This window comes from Microcaecilia unicolor, chromosome 13 (genome assembly GCF_901765095.1).
Source record: "Microcaecilia unicolor chromosome 13, aMicUni1.1, whole genome shotgun sequence".
Classification (NCBI taxonomy): Eukaryota; Metazoa; Chordata; class Amphibia; order Gymnophiona; family Siphonopidae; genus Microcaecilia; species Microcaecilia unicolor.
In genome coordinates this window covers 97,754,288-97,763,415 of record NC_044043.1, presented here as the reverse complement: position 1 = coordinate 97,763,415, position 9,128 = coordinate 97,754,288, and positions in this window count along the sequence as shown.

The window sequence follows — 9,128 nt, the reverse complement described above, 5'->3', positions numbered from 1 at the left end:
GGCCAGAATTTATTTTAAAGCTCGTGTCATGATTTTTAAGATACTCCTCAATACATGCTTTCTTTGATTATTTTTCCAATTACGATTTTGACACCAGGCTAAGGGATGTTTTTACATTGCATTTGCCGTCATATAGAGGAGTTAGGTATAAAAAAGATGCTTCAGTCTTCCTTCTGTTTTGTGGCAACTAAAATATGGAATGAGCTTCCTGTGGACTTCAAAAATGCCTGGGATAAACATAAAGGAATCCTGTTCAGAAGGAATGGATCCTCAGAAGCTTAGCGGAGATTGGGTGGCAGAGCTGGTAGTGGGAGGCGGGGATAGTGCTGGGCAGACTTATACGGTCTGTGCCAGAGCCAGTGGTGGGAGGCGGGACTGGTGGTTGGGAGGCGGGGATAGTGCTGGGCAGACTTATACGGTCTGTGCCCTGAAAAGGACAGGTACAAATCAAGGTAAGGTATACACAAAAAGTAGCACATATGAGTTTATCTTGTTAGGCAGACTGGATGGACCGTACAGGTCTTTCTCTGCCGTCATCTACTATGTTAATTTTAACAGGTATCTTTATTTTGGAAAGCTTTGAAAACTTGGCTGTTGAAGAGATATTTGTTTTAGAGAAAGATATTATTGCTGTAGATGGGGGTTTTATTATTACGATTATTTAATTTTTATGTATAATGAGAAACTGGTATTTCTGGTATCTTTTTTATGTAATCCACACAGAACTTATAAGATAATTGTGGAATATAAGTATTGCATTAGTATTAGTTAGGAAAGCAAAGATGCAAATGGAAGAAACAAAAGCCAATACAGTAAAATGGGGGGGGGGGGGGGGGGGGAACAAGACAATTATTAGGTATGTTAGTGATAGGAAGAAGTGCAAAAATGGCCTTGTGAGACTCAAAGGTGGAGGGGAGGAATAGGTAGAAGCTGATAAAGATACGGTGGAATTGCTTAACAATATTTCTGTTCTGTGTTCGCAGCTGAAGGGCTGGGAGCAGGACTGCAGAAGCAAGCACGAATAGGAATGGAGGGGTAGTAGTCCCTGAACGATTTTCAGAGGACTACGTTCATGAGGAGCTGGCTAAACTAAAGGTGGTCAAAACGATGGGGCCGGATGGCATCCATCCGAGGGTTCTGAAGGAACTTAGGGAAGTTCTAATTGCTCCGCTGGCTGACCTTTTCAATGTTTTTCTAGGGTCAGGAGTGGTCCCGGAGGACTGGAGAAGAGCAGGTGTGGGCGACGAAAATGATAAAGGGAATGGAACGACTTCCCTATGAGGAAAGGCTGAGAAGGTTAGGGCTCTTCAGCTTGGAGAAAAGGCGGCTGAGGGGTGATATGATAGAAGTCTACAAGATAATGAGCGGAGTAGAGCAGACAGATGTGAAGCGTTTGTTTACACTTTCAAACAATAATAGAACCAGGGGACACAAGATGAAGCTAGAATATGGTAGATTTAAAACAAACAGGAGAAAGGTTTTCTTTACTCAGCGTGTAGTTGGACTCTGGAACTCATTGCCGGAGAATGTAGTGACAGCAGCTGGCCTTATGGAGTTTAAAGGGGGTTTGGACAGATTCCTGAGGGAAAAGTCCATTGAACATTATTAAGAATTAAGTTTGTTTTGGGGTTTTTTTTTTTTTGGGGGGGGGGGGGGTTGCCGGGTTCTTGAAGCCTGGATTGGCCACTGTTGGAGATAGGATGCTGGGCTCGATGGACCCTCTGGTCTTTTCCCAGTATGGTGGTGCTTATGTACTTATGTAAGGAAGAGATTGGGAACTACAGGCCGATAAGTCTGACTTCTGTGGTAAGTAAATTAATGGAAACGCTTTTAAAACAGAGAATAGGAAATGTTTTGGAATCCAATGGATTACAGGACCCGAGGCAACATGGTTTCACTAGAGACAGGTCTTGTCAGACAAATCTGATTAATTTCCTTGACTGGGTGACCAGAGAGTTGGATCGAGGGAGAGCACTAGATGTGGTGTATTTAGATTTAAGAAAAGGACACTGACACGGTTCTGCATAAACGACTATTTAAAATAAGTGCCCTCGGTATGGACCCTAAAGTGACTGAGCAGGTTAGGAACTGGTTGCGTGGAAGGCACCAGAGGATAGCCATAAATGGAGATCATTCTGAGGAAACCTGTTTAGTTGGTAGGGATTTCCTACATCCCAATCCCAATCCCACATCTCCAAGATAGTAACTTCCTCTTTCTTAACTCTTAGACGCATCTACTCCATTCGCTCTCTCCTTTTTGCATTTCCCTCTCCTCATTTTATATTGTAAACTTTTCTTTTCCCAAGAGCCCTCTTGTAATTCGGTCTCTTCTGATATCTGTCTCTCACAGCCACCCTTCCCCACTTATCTTTGGTTTGTAAACTGCTTACTTTTTCTTTGTTATATTTGCGGTATATCAAATAAACTCAACTTGAACCTGAATTTTCCCTTCCATCATCAGGGGCATAGCCAGAAGTGCATTTGGGGTACCCAAAGGGGGACTGAGGGAGCCAAGTATTCTCTCCAACTCCCTCCGCCAGCACCACCCCCAACCCACCACATTAAAGTATACCTTGCTGGTGAGGATGCCAAGACCCACCAGCCAGAGGTCTTCTTGTGAGTCCTGTCTGTGCTGTAGAGCAGCACTTAAGTCAACAGGTGCACTTGAGCCACCCATGCTCAACTCAACTGAACATTTTTAGGACTGCCAACGTTGGCGGCTGAAGTATGCTGTTGACTTGGGCACTGCTCTGGCAGCACTGGCGAGACTCACAAGAAGACCTCCGGCTGGTGGGTCTTGGCATCCTCACCAGCAAGGTATACTTTAATGTGGTGGGTTGGGGGTGGTGCTGGCGGAGGGAGTTGGAGAGAATACTTGGCTCCCTCAGTCCCCCTTTGGGTACCCCAAATGCACTTCTGGCTATGCCCCTGATGATGGAAGGGAAAATTCAGGTTCAAGTTGAGTTTATTTGATATACCGCAAATATAACAAAGAAAAAGTAAGCAGTTTACAAACCAAAGATAAGTGGGGAAGGGTGGCTGTGAGAGACAGATATCAGAAGAGACCGAATTACAAGAGGGCTCTTGGGAAAAGAAAAGTTTACAATATAAAATGAGGAGAGGGAAATGCAAAAAGGAGAGAGCGAATGGAGTAGATGCGTCTAAGAGTTAAGAAAGAGGAAGTTACTATCTTGGAGATGTGGGATTGAAATGCCTAGAATTTTGATCGATGTAGAGAAGGGGAGAGGGTAGCCTTTGAGGATGAAGTCTGGAGCATTTGCACATAGTGGCTGGGAGTTAAATATCGTTGCTGCTGTTTTGTTGGATTTAATTTTTGTATCCAATTTTTGGGAAATAGATATGAAGCTGGAAGGCAAGTGGGAGTCAAAAAGGATGAAGAAGTTGAACATAATCCGTGTAGATAAAGAAAGTGAAGCTGAGAGATTGCAGAAGGACAGTTAGGGGTGGCAGGAAAAAGTTTAACAGGAATGGCCCCAGAATGGATCCTTGAGGGACATCGGAGAGGAGTGGATTGAGAGAGGAAGAGGAATCAGAGAGATGGATTATATAGGAATGTCCTGTTCGAAAAGAATGAAACCACTGGAGGACCAAGCCAGTAAAACTCAGATCCCTGTGATGGTTTAGAAGAATGGAGTCAAAAGAAGCAGACATATCCAAAGAAAATAAGGTACTATCCAGGGTCAGTTCATAAGTCCTAAAAAATACGAGGACTAGGGGGCATGTGATGAAGCTACAAAGTAGGAAATTTAATACGTGTAATTAAACTGTGGAATTTATTTATTTTATTTTATTTGTTACATTTGTATCCAAACCAAACAGAGAGGGTGAACAGCATACATAGAAAATACACAGAAAAAAAAGCAACACTGGGCCTTCAAGATTGAGACAACAGGAATATTTATTGATAGGTGACCCGACACGGGCTGTGTTTCGGCGTTAAACAACGCCTGCCTCAGGGGTCCGAATTTGGAAATGGACTCTATGAAATATATACGTGTCCAATGTCTCCGTGAACGGATGTGTGAAATCTGCTTGCCTGTCGAAACGGACAGCCGCGGTTAAGGAACAAACTCCTGTAGTAAATAAGGTACTATCTAGGGTCAGTTTAATGTAGTTCATAAGTCCTAAAAAATACAAGGACTAGGGAGCATGTGATGAAGCTATAAAGTAGGAAATTTAATACGAATCGGAGAAAAATTATCTTCACTCAACGTGTAATTAAACTCTAGAATTATTTATTTTATTTTATTTGTTACATTTGTATCCCACATTTCCCCACCTTTTGCAGGCTCAATGTGGCTTACATATAACCGTTAACGGTGTTAGCCATATACGGTTTGAACAAATACTACTACTACTACTACTACTTAACATTTCTAAAGCGCTACTAGGGTTACGCAGCGCTGTACAGTTTAACATGGAAGGACGGTCCCTGCTCGAAGAGCTTACAATCTAAAAAGACAAATGTACAGTTAATCATATAGGTCAGACAGATTGGGGCAACCTATATGTTCGAAAGGTTAGGTTCCGAATGCAGCATTGCAACAAATACTGTACATAGTATGAATGAATACAAAGTGATAATGTGGTATAATGAGGTATATGTATGGTAGGAAACAGTTGGGGAGAACTTAGAGAGGGAAAGGGGGAAGAAGAGTCAGGTAATGTCCATTGCAGTCTTTGGTTATGTTGTGTCGCAAGTGACCGGTATTTTTATGTTGGGTCAGTGGGGTATGCTCTTCTGAACAGGTTTGTCTTTAGTGCTTTCCGAAAATTTAGGTGGTTGAGCATAGTTTTTACTGCTTTTGGCAATGCATTCCTTAGTTGCCAGAGAACGTGTTGCCAGAGTACGTGGTAAAGGCGGTTAGCTTAGCGGAGTTTTAAAAAGGTCTGGACAGCTTCCTAAAGGAAAAGTCCATAGACCATTATTAAATGGACTTGGGGAAAACTCTTTTCTGGGATAAGCAGCATAATATGTAATGAGCTTCTTTGGGATCTTGCCAGGTATTTGTGGCCTGGATTGGCCACTGTTGGAAACAGGATGCTGGGCTCGATGGACCTTTGGTCTGTCCCATTATGGCAATACTTATGTACTTATTAGGACAGTCTCAGTAGAGTAACTGTGTACTGCTGTAATTTTAGTGACATGTTAGCACTGTTAGTGACTAATAGTGTCATATATAGCTGTCAGTAGTCACTAGTGGGCACTTGGTTTAGGAAGGAGGTGTGAGGGTTTCATTGATCAGTTAAAGGGGTTCAGGAACCAAACAACGTTAGGAAAGCCTGGTCTGGAGGGCCATGGGTGAAGCTCATGTACTGTGAGGGTAGAAATCCTCTGTGCCATATGTTTAAATCCTGTCTCTGACTTCCAAATAGCTGCAGAGATATCCAGCTGTGCATTTCCCAAATTGTTCTGTCTTTTATTTATCAGAGAAAATTGGTTGAACATATTGTTCCTTCCCAGGACACAGTATCACTTCTCTGTTTCTGTTTACAGCAGTACAATTAATATCTATGCAATCATTTTAGATGAAATTTCCCTATTCTGAAAGTCCTCGAACTGAAGTACAACAATGTAGTTAAATTAAAACGTTATAATAATATAGTCCTGGATTGTAAAGATCTTATGGATTTTCAGAAGGTTTGGTGACATTTCATCACCAAGTCAGTTCATCTCTGTGGATATTTCATAATGCAACACTTCATCATATCTTCAAGCTAAATGTATTCAAATAATATGCACAAAAAACTTACAGCAAATGATCGGGGGAGGGGGAGGGATGCCAGTACACATCCATTCCAATTTCTAATACTCATCTCTCTTCTCTCTCCCTGGGCCTGTCTACTGTTACTGATGTCCATATCAGCAGCAAACGGGGTTCCTTTCACTTCTAGCCCTTCCAGCATCACTCCCTGAAGAGAACCAGACCCAGAACTGACCTTGCAAGTGCTCTGCAGGTCAGTTTCACTTCAGTACAATGAACTTCATTGACTACCACTCTGAATTATGTTACTCAACCAACTTCAGGTCTTTTATCATTTTTTTGAACTCCAGGGGGGGCAGTTTAGTGTCAAAGAGAAAACCCAACATTCCATGTCCACTTCAGCCCCCAGTCTCCTATTATAGTTCAGTTTATCGTAATTTTATACCAGTAGGCCTGAGGTGGAAGACGTGTCGTGTTTGCCTATGGATGAAAGGTAGATCTCCCAGTTACCAAATAGGGGCTCAACTGATCTGGATCAATGGTGATATAAAGAGAGACGTAGGTGTGAGGACAGAAGTAAGAAGTCCAACTGATGACATAAAAGGATTCAGGCTGGCCCCAGTCCTGCTGAGGTCTTAAAAGGAGCTCAAAAAGGCAGTAGACGATACAAGATTGAGGCTGATGGGTTAGTTCAGTTCTACCAGCCAAAATATCAATCTTGTCTAGCGGGGAGTTAGGTCGTAGCTCTTTCATACTCCCACCTGGGCAACATTCTCAATGAATCAGTTCAAAAAGGACTTTTCATGGCAGAGCTCTATCTGAAAGGATTTGGGAAGAGTGGATTGCAAGATGTGAGAGGGCTGCAGACTTAACGGCAAATGAGTTGAGAAGGAAGGAGAAAATTGCAACAACAAAAAAAACCCCAAAAGGCCAAGTGTTAAAACTTGGAGCATTCTCTTCTCTAGCTGGAACCTTGAAAGCAAATGCATCACTGAGGTATATTTCATTAACTTAGGGGTTAATCATTCTGCTCAAGGTTACTCATCCAGGAATAGAACAAGTTACATCACACTTGTCAACATGATGCCCTTGAACCCAAAGCGGATGTTGGCCAACATAATGCACAGCTGTTCCTGAGACCTCTCCAGAAAGAGCTGTGCTAGGATAATATATTCCCACACTTGTTAAGAATATAGGTGACCTTTGCCTCCAGCACTCATCGATTGATAAGGGGGGGTATTAAAGCCATTGAGACCTGGGACCTTGTTCTCACAGATTCTTTTCATCAAGATGCTGAAGCTGCTGCTCACCGTTCTTCTAGCGTCTGGCGGTAAGAAACTGGGAAGCAAAGGGATGAGCAATGAAGGGCTTCAAACCCTATCACCATCCTTCTTCTCAACTGCTTGCTTTCTTACATAGGTGTGACATTGCACATTATAGTAGGCATCATATTGATCTGGTACAGCATGGATATTAGCTATTTATATTTACTTATGCTTTTATTTCTTGATTTTTATATCATGTTTTCTCAATCAACAAAATCTCCTAAAGCAGTGAGCAATTACAAAAAATAACAAGATCATTAAAAAATTAAAACATGAAGGCCTGAGATGCCTCCTGAATGAGCTTCAGAGGCTTCTCCTGAGAAGAGCCTGCCACATTTGAAGATACATGCAGGGCTGCTGAGAGACTGGGCCAGGCCTGGGGCAAGGCCATCCCCGGGGTCCTGCCCCCGCTGCCCCTCCCCCCCCCCGAGGTCGCCACTGCCGCTCCCCCTGCCCCCCTCCTGCCACCGGGCCGGGGCCCCTGCATTGAATTCACAGTGCCTCTCACCTCCGTGTGAAAGCGCTGCAGGCAGCAGCAGATCGCCTCCCTTCGGGCATCCTTCCTTCCCTGTGTCCCGCCCTCATAGAAGTTACATCAGATGAGGGCGGGACACAGGGAGGAAAGGAGGCACAAAGGGAGGTGATCTGCTGCTGCCTGCAGCGCTTTCACATGGAGGTGAGAGGCGCTGTGATTTCAATGCAGGGGGCCCAGCCCGATGGCAGACAGTCAACGATGGAGGGCAGGTGGGGCTGCAGCGCTGGGCCCCCCTTGGAGGCCCGGGCCCAGGGAATTTTGTCCCCCCTGCCCCCCCTCCCCCCCCCTTGGCAGCCCTGGATACATGAGAATGTTTCAGTTGGTCAAGCTCCTATCTCAACATATCAAAACTCTTAAGCCCTATCCTGTATCTCCAACATCTGGGTTTAGTATTTAAGGCCAACAAGGGACCACAGCTCTGCATCAAGAGAAAAAGTGATAGGGAACTGATCCAGGTGGAAAAGTAGAGAAAGCCCCCACCCCCATTCCCCAAGGCTTTGGAAAGGACTTTACAGGAGGATCTTTCTGTGATCTTTGACATATTATGTTATCTTATTCTAAACACCTGTAATTACACCTCAGAGGTGGCTCTATGTAGAACTACCATACCATCAAAGGATTAATATTCCGTATATTTCTCAGGATTCTACGTGGATTACAAAAAAGTGAGACCTCGGAAGTTGAGGGAATTACAAAATAAACGTATGCATCATTACCATACTCAAACTTCAATTAGAAAAAAAAAGTGTGTTTTAAGAGATTTCCTAAACAATAAACAAGAAACATTTCTCAAAGTTGCCTGGGAAAGCTGTTCCATAGTCTAGCACCTTAAAAAGAATAGGACAGCTCAGCCTGTTTCTTAAATTTAACTCCTTTCAAGGACGGAAAATTAAGTTTCATCTTATGAATCATTCGAATAGATAGCAGGTTGCTGGGAAACGTCAAAATCTGAATGAGCCCAGTGGAATTAGACCCATAAAATGAATTAAAAATCAAACAATCCAGTTTAAAAATTACACACAAGTTGAAAGGAAGGCAATGCAATACAGTTAACAGGATAAAACTCTATCAAATCTACCAAGGCCAAAGATAAGTCTGGTAGCCGTATTCTGCAAAGGCTGCAACTGTTTCAGCAGCTTTGACGACACAGTGTAACGTAAAGAATTGCAGTAGTCAAGTTGCGAAAGAAGTGCGGATTGCGTAATAATTCTAAAACTTTCTGTACTCAAGGATATCCTGATAGCTCTAAGTTGACGTTTTTCTCTACACTTTGCTTTGAAATCCTTTCATTATGTAAGCCACATTGAACCTGCTATGAGTGGGAAAGTGCGGGGTACAAATGTAACAAATAAATAACTAGTAAACAGGGCCCCGAGTCTATATAATAGTATTGAATGGTCAACTGTGTCAAACACAGCTGAGATATCAAACTGAAGAAGAATCACCTGTCTCCCTCTACTTAAACAATTCCTACCTTCAGAGGTTAGTGTTAGTAACAGTGTTTCTGTGCTGTGTTGGGACCTGAATCCGTGCTGGATAAAA